This window comes from Artemia sp. Qi Xiang Cuo, chromosome 12 (assembly GCF_049724085.1).
Source record: "Artemia sp. Qi Xiang Cuo chromosome 12, ASM4972408v1, whole genome shotgun sequence".
In the NCBI taxonomy this organism is placed as follows: Eukaryota; Metazoa; Arthropoda; class Branchiopoda; order Anostraca; family Artemiidae; genus Artemia; species Artemia sp. Qi Xiang Cuo.
In genome coordinates, this window is record NC_142805.1 from 6,872,928 (window position 1) to 6,888,325 (window position 15,398).

General features: G+C 35.0%; 1 long non-coding RNA gene across 1 annotated transcript in view; it reads right to left on the reverse strand.

Annotated features, from left to right (window-relative positions):
- LOC148945712 (uncharacterized) overlaps positions 1 to 15,398 on the reverse strand; it is a 263,265-nt gene that overhangs the window by 173,393 nt on the left and 74,474 nt on the right. The window lies entirely within an intron of this gene.

Consider the following 15,398-nt stretch of genomic DNA (forward strand, 5'->3'; position numbering starts at 1 on the left):
TTAGAGACGTTGGCACATAGAAATATTGTTTTAATTTATGGAAGGTCTTTGTTATTCCTAAATGTCCACCAATATCCGAATGAAAATATTCAAAGGCAGGTATTATTAATTTTTCTGGTAATACAGGTATTATTGAAGTTTGGTTTTTATTTGCCTCAGTAGTTACGATTCTGCATAATATTCCTTCATCGAAATCACAGTAAAAATTATCTATTTCTTTTATAAGAGTTTTGAATTCCTCAGGTAATATGTTATCATTTGCAAAATAATTAATAAGTGGCAAATACATTTCTTCTTTTTCTTGATTTCTTTTTACATTTTCCAAAGATAAGGAATGATAATTAACCTTATTTTCTTTCTCTGATTCTTTAATTTTATTTTTCTTACTTTTAATCTTAGTGTTAATAGTATTAACTTCCTTCGGTTCAGTTTCCGATGGCTCATCTTCCAGAAACCTACTCAAGAAATCGCATGCTGCGTTTTGTTTGCCTTTTAAGTATTCAAAATCATAATCAAGATCCTGGATTTTCATAATCCCTCTAGCTAGAAGTCCCGTGGGGTTTTTAAATGTGTGCAGGTACTGCAAGCTGTTGTGGTCCAAACGTAGTGTGAATTTTTTACCAATCAAATAATGTCTAAATTTATCCAAGTGATGGATTATAGACAATAGTTCCAAATTGGTGGCAGAATAATTACTTTCACCCTTTGTTAAGGTTCTGCTCGAATAACATATAACTTTTTCTATTACTTTTTGTTTGGACGCTTGCTCTAGAGGTTTGGGGTTTTCTACTGGAATTATTTGTGACAGGATAGTGCCGATGCCTTTGGTACTAGCATCCGTTGTAAGTTCAAACTTTCCAGTCTTGAAATCCGGAAATGATAATAGGGGTTCCGATATGAGTGCCCTTTTTAGGCGATCGAAAGAGGTTTGAGATTCGTGAGACCAGGCAACGTTTTGGGAGTTTCCTTTGGTTGTCTCCGTAAGTGGTTTCGCGATTTGGGCATAATTTCGGACAAATTTTCTGAAGTATCCAGTAAGACCTAAAATTCCTCTTAGTTCCTTCATAGTCTTGGGGGGTTTGAGCCTTTCAACGCATTTTATTTTATCCGGATCCGGGGATATTTCTCCTTGCGTCACTATCATTCCCAAAAATTTAATTTTTTCTTGTAATAGATTAACCTTTTCAGGCCGGCATTTTAAATTGCCTTCTCTGAATTTTTCAAACACTTTAGCTAACGTTGCTAAATGTTGCTCCACATTTTCCCCTACGCATATAACGTCATCAACAAAATGTATAATATCCTTCAATCCTCTTAATAAATGCAATAAGGGTCTACATAACGCGCTTGAACTTGTTTTAAGTCTGAATGGTACTCTCAAACACTCATAAGAGCCACATTCGCTTGTGCAAAATGCGATTTTATAGACATCCTTATCGGCTATTTTTATTTGATGGTATCCTTGGGTGAGGTCCAAAGAAGTAAAGATTTTGTTCTTGCTTGATATAGAGTCAAGGATTTCCTCTATTCTCGGCAAGGGAAATTTATCACTCACTACTTGCTTGTTGAGAGCTCTATAATCGACCACGAGTCTCATATCACCATTCTTTTTTGGGATTAAAATCACTGGAGCTGAATACGTACGTAGGCTGCGGTGTATAATCTCATTTTTTCCTAACTCACGAATTTTGTTTTTTAGCCACTCTTTGTGTTTATGTGGTACACGATTCGGCTGTTTCGTAACTGGCAACCCCGTTGTTAAAATATAGTGTTGGTAAAATTGTATAAAAACAATATAATCTTAAGACGTTGAAAATACGTCTCTAAAATTACACAGAAATTAACATAATTTATTTTTGAGTTCTGAATCAGTAATGTGATCCATATTGAACTTGTTAAAAAATTGTGCTTTGGTCAAGGGGTATGTGCTAATTGATGTATTAATGCTGTTAACTATGTTTCTTTTGGAATTTGCCCACTTATCTAAGTCATCTTCCGAAATAGTTTGGATTTGAACCAAACATGTTCCCTTTTTTATAGTAGTAGCATCATTTTCATGGTTATTAGTCACCCAAATAAAACCTTCGCCTTTGTCATCAGATATAATTTGTTCTTCACATAACAAATTTTCGGGAATTTCTTTTGATGGGATGGCAAACCATATTTCGGATTTGCTATCCACCGGTTCAACCATTTGAGATATTTGGACCCTTTGCAATGTCCTGGGTGGAATTTTTGTTTTTCGTATTGCAAATCCATAATAATTTTCTTTATTTTCATTGTCTATTACATTTAGATTAGTATTATTCGACAATAACGTTGGCTGCGCCTGAACTCCATTAGGGTTCCCTACTTTTTTCCACAATTCCACTATCTCTTTGATTTCTTTTGACCTATACTGTCGCATATCTCCAATTTTTATTTTTGCAGATTCAATCCACTTATTATCTACATTTACTTCATCTTTCCGATATCGCACGGAATAAGCAAAAGGATTTCTAGTTATGTCCCGTCCTCTTTGTAGAGGATGTACCTTGTGTCTCGTTACAAAAGGTTCAAAGGATTGTGGCATTATACCGTCGGAGATTTTATTAACCGTTACATCTTCTTTGTAATTTCGATTAATATTCCTTGAGGTAGGGGTTGAAGGAGGGGAACCTCTCGGCTTAGCCGGATACACGAGCCTTTCATTAGCTACGTCTAACAATATTTTATTTGACCTTAAGAAATTTGCGCCTATGATGGCTTCGTACGGGAAATTATTGCATATCATAAAATTTGTCGGAAAGACTTTATTGTTTCTTTTAACGTCAAGGCGAATTGAACCTTTTGTGTTCAGCTAGTGCCCTGTTACGCTAGTTAAGTTTGGATTATTGACATTTCTCTGTCGCTTGATATGCGGAGGCAACATATTAAATATGCCTGAATTTATTATGTTGACTGTTGCGCCACTGTCAACTAAAGCTTTAAAGTAAACATTTGCCACACAAAAATCAATAAATATGGGTAACTTATTATTATTATCACTGAAGGACGGTACTACTATGGGCTTGGACCTGTAAAATATTCGAGGCCCCATCTGGGTTCAGTTTATTCTTCTGAGGGGCCTAATGCGTTTCCCTGGGAATTGATTTTACACATGGGTGCTTGGGACGGAGGTTCAAGATACTTAAGGCTCCATAGGCGTATCTAATTGATTCACGTTTGTTCTCCTTTGCCACGTATTGTTACGATAACTTGTATTTCTGGCGTTAGTGCCGGCTGTTGGTGCTGGCTGCAAGTGCCGTCGGCTTGAGAAATTTTCATGTCTCGTGGGCCAGTTAACTAATTGCCGTCGGTTTGAAAAGTATTGGGGTGCCGTTGGCAGAGAACGATTTTTCCGACTGGGGGGGAGAGTCATATGGGTTTTGTCCCTATGTATTATTATGTGCTGGTTGGCGGACGTGAGTATCGTGTGGGACGATTGCGTTCTATGTGTACACTTGTGCGCCTCTGGTAGGAAAATTTTTTCTCCCGAACAAATCATTTCTATAATACCGTGTATTTCTGGTGGTTTCGTCATTAAATGATGTTGCCATTCCATTTCTAAAACGACATTCTTTTGCGATATGTCCAACTCGATTACAGTTGTAACATCTTATTACTGGGTCACTTTTATAAATGTTTGGTTTCATAGGCTGAAAGCGTACTGTTTTTTGCCTGTCGGTTTCTTGTGTCCTGGTTTTTTGTGATATTGGGGAATTATTTCTTGAAAAGAAATTTGGGTGCTCTTGATCACCCTTGTGGGTTAGGCTTGTTTTTGATTCGCTTATGTTATTCACTTTTGTTTTACTATGATTCGCTACAATTGTATCAATTTCTATCATTCGTCCTACTTCCTGTACTGCAAGGTCAAGTGTTTGGATATTTTTTGAAATTACCATCCTATATAATTTTGGAGGAAGGCCTTGCAAAAATGCATTTAGTATTATTTCTTCGTATAATTCTCCTGAGCCTTTGCAGTACTTTGCTTCTATTGAGATTTGTATGTTATTTAGATAGTCTTGTACGTTCTGTGTGTGATCAAAACATACCATTCCATGCTTAAGTTTGTTTGTTTAGCTTGTCTCAACAAATCTGTTTTTAAATGCCGACAATAGTTTTTCTATTGTGTTTATTGGCATAGGATTATTTTCTCTGACGCTCCGTTCTATTTGTTTTACAAAAGTTAATGCCTGCCCTTTTAGCCTTAGAAGAAGCATACTTATTAAAGATTTTAGGTCGGTTCTAGTTAACTCTACAAACTGTGCTAGCTGTATGTTAAATTCATCAATGTCCGTCTGCCCGTCATATTATGGTAGAGATTTGGTTAATTCTACATTTTTTGCGACTAATTTTTGCGCAATTAATAATGCACTTAATTCCTCCGCCATGACTTAATAACGCAGGGATGGCTTTTTTTTGTTTAATTAGTGGAATTATACACCCAAATAAATTATTTTTAATTATCCTATTTGGGAAATCCAGTACCTCCTATCAGATATTTAAAAGGGTGTCCCTATTGTAGCCTAACGGTAATAGGCTTAGACATATATAATAATAATAAAAATTTTGTTATAGGTCTGCATATATCAAATATTTTAATTTCTAAGTCGATAAATCTTTTGCCTAGTTTGTTCGTATACTACATCTAAGTTGGAGACCATGCCAACTGTTGTGTAAAAAGATTGCACCTGCTGTTATGGGGGGAATAATTGAATAGGTTGGGGATTCTGTTGCTAATTAACTTTAGGGTCGCGCCATTTGTGGCGTTTAGCGTGGCGTTATCTGTGGCGTTAGGGAAATGGACCACTCTTTATTGGGAGATATAAAAATAGGTTAACTACTGAATTTGATTTCCTTGTGAAATGACCAACTTCATCAGAGAGGCTTCAATCCAAAGTTACAACCGTGCTAAATATTACCTTTAGCTACTGCCAAATGTGGTATTTAAACTACACCATATAATATGGGGGAAGTTTAAAATAGGGAGCTAGTCAAATAGGTGACTTAAACATTCTTCATAGGTCATCAGGTCCCTGGGAGCGTTCCAATGGGCAGCATACGAACTAGAGGGCTACTCTTGAAATCTAGATACAGATATATAAAATCATACTATGAAAATAGAAAAGTAATGGATCTATTAAACTTACATAATCAAACATGTGGCTTCAAAATTCAGTAGGCAAAAGTAAATACCGCAATTTACAATGAAACTGTGATTATATCAGAAATGCTCGTAACATAATAATCGAAAAACCCCTCCTCTCTCCCATATATCACGAAATTTGCTTCTGAGCACTAAACACTATTTCCTGTGTGGTTCATCTCCACACTGAGGGCCCGCCACTCTACCCTTATACTGACCAAATCAAAAATTATGCAGCCAAAACTACCCAATGGTTTTTTCCGCGATATTCTGATCATTAAACATACACATTCCTGAGAGTACTTCTAAATTTCTAAACTAAGTTTTAAACAATGTCCCACTATGTATTTCAAAGCACTCCTGCGAAATTCAAATCCATCTCATTAGTATTATATTTGCAAAAAACCCGTATTTTTCTGCTTTTCAGATCTGTCAAAAGCGCTTGGAAATGTTCGCGATTCCTTTGTTTTGTAGAACAAAGAATGCGGATCTATACAGAGTATTCTTGAAGTTCTTGGTATTTGAAATTAATCACCTTTTGCTTTGAACTTTTTAAAGGGATATTTGGCTGATAAATAAATGAGAATTTTAAGGCAGATTTCCAAGCTTAATCAAGGGGGTTTGATTTGCATCGGAAGCGTATTTAGAATGAAGTAAACTTTTCATATTTTAAAGTAAAACATTGTACATAGTACATCCATGCGCTCATAAAGTTTCTATTGAGTTTATTGAAACACTAGCATGGACTTTGTGTAGTTACGGACTCTCCATAAAACGTTTAAAAGTGCAAAGATGCACCTTAGCCAGGGGGGAAGTTGTGCTTGCAAGGCTAAATAACTTTGAATTCGGTGCTCATTATCTGTGGTTTACTGATAAGCTTGAATCTGGGAGAATTACAAGAATGAATTTCTGTTTATTACTGCGGGTTTTTTTGTGTAATGTTACATATTATTTTCAAAGAAAAGGTGGATACGTTTAGTTTGGGTTAGGGTTCAACGGATTGGGATTTGGATGTTTGGGTTGGCACAGGTGAAAACCAATTCTTTAAACTAGGATTCTCCTGTGTCAATTCGTTTTCTCAGATCCAATACATCGCTAGAGTTAAAATTATTACCTTGAACTACTGTTGTTTTCTTGTGACGATGACATCTGTTGGTTATTTTTAATGGATTTGTCGTTGGCTTTTACCTCCTCGTAAGTTTTTAGGTTATAATTTATTTTTATATCTCTTTTCGTTTCCTTTACTAAGCACTCTTTTTGCTTTCTAAGCTTATTCTAAGTTTTGCTTAAACCTTTATAGCGCTTCTTTAAAATTAGTTTTTTTTTCTTTTTACCATTTGTAACTAATAAAAAAACTATTATATTAGACTATAACTAATTATAATAAGATTACAGCTAGCTTGTACATGTAGTCGACTCTTGCTGTACATGTAGTAAACTCTTGCTGTTTTTCCCATTATATAATTTTAAAATTCTTCAAAAAAAATCTTTTTTTCCAATTCGACTGAAAGTGTTACCTTAGAGAGTCAAAGGTTAGTGGATGCTGTGCATTTACTTAAAAACGAGAGACCAGCATGGCTTCCCATGACCCTATTTCAGTAGACTAACCTCCTTTGTTTTTTTATTTTTTTTAATTATCCCCCCAAAATATATATGTTTTAGATATACATATCAAAAGAATTGCCTTTTAATGCTGATTCTAAATATGTGTAATTTAATTAGTTTCACTACACCTATTTAAAAGTTACGAGTCACCTGTTAATGCCCTGTGTTATTTTTCTCGTGATAAGGTTTCTGTTGGCTTCCTAGGCACAATCTATTTGTAGACTAATTGGGATATAAGGGACTTTTGGCTTCACTCTATTGGATTTCAACTATCAGACCATGTTTTATCTGATATACACTCTACCTGATATTCGACTAAACTCTACTGATTTATAATCAGACTAGACTTGAGGATTTTTCGTCATTGAGGAACCGTAAGAGCGGACCAGAATTATCAATATTAGATATCCCAAAAGGATACATTGTCTTTTCTGTTTATCCTACTGTGGGCTTATAATCTTTGTAAACAAGCATAACAGTTTTCATACACTGGTAGCTTTACATCTACATGGCTCAAAAGCAGCCATGGTTTAAAATTCAGATTTGAACTTTCTTCTGACTCATTCTTGCAGCTAATTCAGAATTTGAACTTTTCTAACAGCATTATTGAAATGAAGGTCCTCTGTGTAGGGAAAGGAGACCCTTTTAAGAACTATCTCAATGCATTCATTTTCTGTGATTTATGGTTTCTTTCACCGAAATTCTCACGTTATGCAGAATTCCCATCACAGCTGGGTAACAACTATTTTTTTTGCTTCCTTCGGCGACTTTTGCTAAGCTTCCACATTTGTTTTCTTACTTATAAGGTTACTTTTCTCGTTTTTTTTCATCCCTTTCCTCAAGTACTTTAATTATATAGTTATATATCTTTTCCTTCCCTTTGCTTATGAAACTACATAACTAACCTAGTATTTGTTAGCTTTAACAAAGGTAATTCTATTGCTTATTACGTCGTAAAATGCCATATTTTCGAAGCATCTCTACTCCTAAAACCCTCGGAAATGGCAACTCTAACCTATAATTGTTCGGACCACAATTTATGTGCTTCCTTTGCTAAATTCTAGCAGTATTATCCTTGAATAATAAGTCTATATCCTGTACCTGTAGTAAGACTGAATTAGAACACTATTTGCCACTATTATGCCTAAAATTCTTCTGTTTCTACCAACGTTTCGTCGTTCCAGCTAGATTTTGTTTTTCTTTACATATTATCTTTTATTTTATTCTTTCAATTCATGGTACAAATACTTTATTATTTAGTAATATACGTCACTACTACATTTCATTTATTACTAACACTAAAAAAACTACTAATTACACACTTGCTTCTACTTGCTAAGAACTAGATACTATATTTTTTTTCTATTTTACAATTCTTGATCGAGCTTTTTTTCTATTTTATCTATTATACCCAAATCTTTGAGGGGATACAAATCTATTTCTAATAGCCAAAGTTCGAGCAAAGCTGCTCGAAGTTTTGCTAATTCGAGCGCCGCTAAAAGTGAAGTACATTTACTTTCCCCTTCTAATACGGTCATTTCGATTTTTTTTTGTATTTTGTAACCTTATTTAGTCTCCTCGATCCAGTTTTTCCGCAATGCCACCAGTTGTTGTAAAGTGTATTTTATGGTGTTTGGGTGGTGTAGTCGTAGATGCCTTTATTTCTCCGTTTATAGGGGAGGTAAACTCTGGCCCTAAGGTAATTAAACTTTGGTAGCGTGCCTTAGGCTATGACCGAACTAATGAGGCGTACCGACTGGGTATGTTCGAGGGGCTAAAGTTAGATCGTAGAGAGGTTGTCTAAAATACAATACTTTTATTCAATTTACATATAATATTCTAGATATAGATATTCTTCTGGGACTGGCTGTCCCAAGTAGACCAGAAGTCTCAGAAACTACAATAATATATTATAAGATACAGACACTTACAATGATCCGACAAGATACCAAGGTATTTCTAACAAGATAATAAACGGGCAAAGGTTCGCCCTGCAAGTCAAAAAGTATGTCTCCAGTCTCAAAAATCCGGGTATATATATGAAAAACCAACCACGTTCTTCCGGTTTATTGACGCATTTAGCCAGGAAATTGATTATTGAGCAAGTTCCCTCCAAGCTTACACATTCCAGGATTTGTATCTTTATCTTAATAAAAAGTGGTATTTTGAAACTTTGTATTTGCGTCTTAATATATTTTTACTAAATTAATAATTAACTAAATTAGAAAGCTTTACCACATTATCTAAGTCCTTCGAAAAATGTTTGAAGTGTTCCGGCAGCTCTGTTGCGTTTGATAAAAAGGATTTCATGGCTTAACAAAAATCATCTTTATCTTGATGATTCGAATTTTTATATTAGATAGTATTTCAACCCCGCCCAGTTCGTCTTGGATGGTGGTTATCAAATTTCCTTCCGTATCTGGGCTCCGTGACAAATAGTCTGGTAGAATGTTTGTACGGCCCTTTATATATATATTGGGGTATATAATTATGCTTGAAAACGTAGTATCCATCTTGTCAGCCGCGCTAAAGTATTTTGCATCGTATGTAACCAAATTAGCGATTTTTGATCTACGCGTAAAATGAACTTTTTTTCAAGCAAAAACTAGCGAAAATATTCTGTAAAAGCTTCAACTGCTAGGCATTCTCTTTCAACCGTAAAATATTTATTACTAATGGAAAACACCAATCGCTAACACTTTCTTTAATGACACCTTGTTCTTCCATTTCCTTTATTTGGTCGTCTAGCCATGATTTTAAATGATAAGGTGTTTTATACGGTGTTTCTTTAATTGGAGGGCCCTGTGAGGGTATTTTGTGCGTGATTAAGTGAGTTAATCCGTAATCCACTTTGTGTCTTGCGAATATCCATCTAAAGTCCCAAAGAATATTTCCCACCCGGGTTTTTATGTTTTCCGGTAAACGTTCTAAATTAAATTGTTGCAAAAAATCAGTTTTTGTCATACCATACTTTTCTTTCGGTTAGGGTTTCGACGATATTTGCTAGTGGCTAGTAACATTTACACTTAATTCTGGGCTGCTTATAGAGTTTATTTCTGAATTTGAAATTTTTTCCACTGATCCTAGCGCAATTTGGTTTAGCTTTACTTCATTATTACTTAGATTTGATTTTTTTCAATATGTGATACCATTTTCAATTTTAATAGCTTGATTTTTCACAAAAATTGTGGGATATTTTCGAGGGTGAATCCTCCTATCATGGTATCCATTGTTTTAACCTTTCCTTCATTTGTATTTAATGTCAGTAGTACTTGAGCTGAACTTTTTTTGGTGCCCCCAGAGCGTGACTTACAAACCTTGCCCTGAGGGCTCTGAGGGAATTATCATCCTCAAAGACCTAATTTCTAAGGCTTTTAACTACGTTAAACAAAATGGCTATCTAAAAATTTTGATTGGATGTGTCTTGAAAGAAGGTCGGCGTGAGAGGGGGGTTACTTGCCCTCCAATCACTTTTGACTATTTAAAAGGGCACTAGCCCGTTGAATTTTCTATCGAAAGTGGCCTTTGCCCCCAGGGCATACCTTACAACCCTTACCCTGAGGGCTGGGTGGGAGTGTTATTCTCAAAGATGTAATTTCTTGACGTTTAAACTACTTTGAACAAAATGGCTACCTCAAAATTTTTATTGGATGTGTTTGGATAAATGGTGGTTGTGGAAGGGGTGTTATTTGCCTTCCAATAACTTTAGACTATTAAAAAGGGCATAAGCGATTTCAATTTCCAATCAAGTGAGCCCTTTTTGAAGTTTCTACGACAACACTTTCTATAAAAGCCTTATATGCCCTTGGGGCATAACTTACAGCCCTTGCCCTGAAGACTGTGGGGAGGTTGTCATCCTCAAAAACCTAATTTCCAGAATTTTCAACCATGTCGGACAAAATGACCATCTCAAAATTTTGATTGGATGTGTTTGGGGAAATGGTGGGTGTGGAAGGGGTGTTAGTTGCCTTCCAATCACTTTTGACAATTAAAAAGGGCACTAGCCATTCGAATTTCCTGTCGAATGAGCCCTTTTCGAGGTTCTGCGACAACTCTTTTGATACGGAGTGCCCTGGTCTACGACCAAGAACCAAAAAATAAGTAAATAATACACTATGCCCACATAGGTCTTTACTTAGGCAGCACTATTGCGCTGCTTATGATTTCTGAAAGCCTTCTTGGCCTTAAGCAGCCTTTTGATTTGAAAGACAGAGACAAAAATTGTTTGTATTTAGGTTTACAGTAATGCTGGTATAATTTATAATGAATATTTTATAGTTGCTGTGTTATGGGTGGATACGGTTCTGCGAGACTTGATTCGTATTTTTTCTTGCAACTAGAATAGTCTATGTTACGAGCTTTTTGATTGCCGGAAAAGTCTTTTTTTTTACAATAAAAATTTATTTCGCACGTTTTTGATGGTACCATATGCTACCTAAAATGTCTACCTTCCAGATATTTGGAAAATATGCTAAGACATTTGGAAAATATAAATTAAACGTTTCTTTGGAGGATTTGACAAAACATAGCATGATCATAAATCAGTTACTTGATCTCAAAATAAAACTCAATTTTATTTTTACGCGTGGGGATTTAACCAGAATTAATATCCGAAATTTGTTTTATTTGTCTTACTTTTTCGTTGGTGACCCCATTTTACATGTGTAGAATCTATGAGGAATTGTCCAAGGGGAATTTGCAGCAGAGTTTGAATATTTTTTTTCGGCGGGGGGATTTCCCCGGGAGAAGTTCTTCATGGGAGAATTATCACCTGGAGAAATTCTCCACAGGTAAATTTTTAGCTGTAGGAACCTTCTCTTGGGGCGGGGATTTCCGAGAAAATATTTCTATTACGAAGGGATTACGCCATGATCTGAAAAAATCCTAAATTAAATAAAAAATTGTCTGATTTTAAACGAAAGTATGCTAAGAAGTATTTTTCGGGTGTAATAATCCACAAGAAATATTCTGGGGGGAATTTGCAGAAAGGATGGAATTGTCCTGGCGTAATTTCCCATGGGGAGGGATTTTAATTGAGAAGAATTTTCCGTGCAGGAATTTTTATGGAGGAAAGGTGGCCTTCCTGAAATTGTTTGAAGAATGGTCAGAAATTAAATAAATAGAACAAGTTTTTTCTACTGAAAGTAAGGAAGAACATTATAACTTAAAAAGAACAGAAAGTATTCCGTTTATGAGGGTGGTTGCATACTCCTCAATACCTCGCTCTTTACGCTAGAGTTCGACCTTTTGGCCTAATTCTTTATAAATGATTCCTGAAACACAAGGGATGATTAATTAGAATCAGAACCTTTTTATAAGTACGACAAAACTTTAGCGTGAAAAGAGGAGTATTTAGTAGGGGACTCCCCTCTCCCAATATACGGAATTACATCTGTTCGTTTGGAGTTTTAATGTTGATAGTTATTTTCTGTAGAAAAAACTTTTTTTTTATTTAATATTGCCTAAGACTTTTGTCAGGTAAACTATTCAATGGTACTATTAAAGGAATCTGGCTTCTTGAAAAAAATCCTGCTCTAAGATAAAGTTAACAAATTATTCGAGAGTAAAAGCTTATAAATTACCAAAAAAGGAAACAATCAATACCAAAATGAATTTAAAAAAGTTCTTATTTATTTGGTGTAATCTTTAAAAATCACTATGCGGCTAAATTGGACAATAAATCATTGTCCGAAAATTTGAACAAAGGTATTGGATTTATGCTCTTGTCAAGGAATACCCAATGGTAAAATTAATAGTCTTGAACAAAACAATTGAGCAATTTAATGCTGAGTTCAAAGTTTTCATTGTCCGTTTAAAACCCCCTCTAATGTTGCAGTGCCCCTTTATTGGCAGAAAAGAATCATAAGACTCACCAGGGTCTCATGCTCTTTTTCGAAATTTTTAAAGAATGTAAAAATAAAATACAACAAAAATCAAAATGAATAACATTTATTGGTATGAATCAGGTTTGAATTTAAATTATTTTGTTTCTTTAGATCTTCCAAATTGGATCTTACTTCATCTTATTTATGGGACGTTCTGTATGACAATGGTGATTCCAATTATGCTCTTTCCATTCCTATTCAATGCTAATTTGTGGAGTTTTCTAGTTTTTTTTAAATTCCCATTAATTTTTTTTCTTTATAAGCTTATCCTATTAATATAACTCAAAACAATAATCAACATTCCTTCCAATAAGCATAGTAACTAGAGTGGTGAGTAACCAATAAGCTTGAAATGCCATATTTTTTCTGACTAGTCATTTTTTTAACAAGTCTTAAGCTGTCTGTTACTATAGGTGGTCAGGTGGTTACTTGGTTGCACTATTGGTTAAACTTTGACGAAGAGTGTTTTTGACTCAACTCACGATTATCCTCGTAATATTGTTTCTTTTCCAGACTCTTTACTCTTCATCTTCTTTATATTTTACGGAGTTTTTAATTACTGAGATGATCAATTCAATTTTAATCATCCATGAACAACCATATAAAAATCGAGTGGCATTCTAAATGTTTTATGACTAACCAACTTGTTTTGTTGTTAGTGTTTTTATTTGATTTTTACTATAATTTTTGTAGAAGCTGAGAAGAAGAGAAGTTTCCCTTTTGAAGTTTCTACGATAACGCTATCTATAAAAACCTTATATGCCCTCAGGGCATAACTTACAACCTTTGCCCTGGATGCTCTGGGGGGTTTGACATTCTCAAATACATAATTTCCAGAAATTTCAACTACGTTGAACAAAAGAGATATCTCAAAACTTTGATTGACTATGTTTGGGGAAAGGATGGGCGTGAGAGGGGGGTTAGTTACTCTCTATTCAGTTTGACTTGTAAAAAGGGCACAAGCCCGTTCAATTTCCGATCAAATGAGCCCTTTTTGAAGTTTCTTAGACAAAACTTTCTATAAGAACTTTATATGCCCCCAGGGCATAACTTACAACCCTGAGGGATGTGAGGCGGAGGGTTATCATCCTCAAACACCTAATTTCTAGAACTTTCAACTACGTTGAATAAAATGGCTATTTAAAATTTTGTATTGGATGTAATTGGGGAAAAGTTGGGCGTGTCAGGGGGGTTAGTTGCCCTCAAACTACTTTCAACTACTAAAAAAGGTAATAGCCCTTTGAATTTCCAATTGAATGAGCCGTTTTTCAGTTTTTATGAAAAAGATTTCAATAAAAACCTTATATGCCCCCAGGGCACAAATTATAAACATTGCCCTGAGAACTCTGGGGGGAGTGTCCTGCTCAAAGGTATAATTTCCGAAAGTTTCAACTGCGTTGAACAAAATGGCTATCTCAAAATTTTGATTGGATGTGTTTGGGGAAATGGTGGGCGTGGAAAGGGTGTTAGATGCCTTCCAATCACTTTCGACTATTGAAAAGGGTACTAGCCATTTCAATTTCCGATTGAATGAGCCCTTTTTGAAGTTTCTACGACAATACTTTCTATAAGAACCTTATATGCCCCCAGGGCATAACTTACAACCCTCGCCCTGAGGACTTTGGGAGGGGGAGGGGGGTTTTCATTCTCAAAAACCTAATGTCCATAGCTTTCAACTACGTTGAACAAAATGGCTATCTCAAAATTTTGATTGGATGTGTTTGGGGACAAGGTTGGCCTGAGAGGGGGGGGGGTTCTTTGCCCTCCGATCACTTTCAACTATTAAAAAGGGCACTAGCCATTTGAATTTCCAATCGAATGAGCGTTTTCTGATGTTTTGAGGACACAGTTCTTTAGGACTTTTTTTAAGCTGAGGACACATCTTCATAAAATAAATTTCGGGAGTTTACATGCTATTAATGGAAAACGAAGTAAATTTTATTGCTGTTTCTCCTTGCATCTCTGGAGATATTCAAAATATTGCTGACTATCTTAAACTGGAATTGAACATCGACGGGGACAATGGTAGGTCTCATATATCATTACATTTTATATTTAATGTATGTCCAAAATAAGAAGTTGTATCTTAAACTTCTATTGAATTTGGGCCAGAGCGTGAAAGACTGGTCGTCATTGCATCTGAATGGTCTGATTACATTTGAAAAAAAATTAGCTAATAATAATCTCTGATGGTTTTGATTATTAGGCATAAAATGTATCTCAATTAAAATCCTGAATAAAACGATTAAATTAATTTTATTTGGAATCTTTTTCGGGCTTTAGGAACTCGTTTACAATTTTTTAAATATGACACATTTTCTTTTATTTCTGGCGCAAAGCTCGGGTTATATGTATCTTTTTTAACTATGCAAAATAAAAATAATTTGCCTTAATAATATGCCAGTGTAGAAGTCTGTAGTTTAATAATTTGCTTTTAAAAAATCTTAATTTCACTTTTGGCAAAACTACCTCAAAGTAATTGAATGATTTATATGGGTTCAAGACACGAGGTTGATTTTAGAATCAAATAAAAATGGGGCCTTTCAGTAAATATTGCCTTATAAAAAATTGAAAGCTGAGAGCGCCCAACGAAGTTGCATCAGCGACTTAATCTTTTATGATGCTTTCTTATGATTTCTGAAAGCCTTTTTGGCCTTATGCAGCCTTTTGATTTGAAAGACAGAGATGAAAATTGTTCTTATTTAGGATTAGAATAGAATGGAATTTATTAACACAAAAGC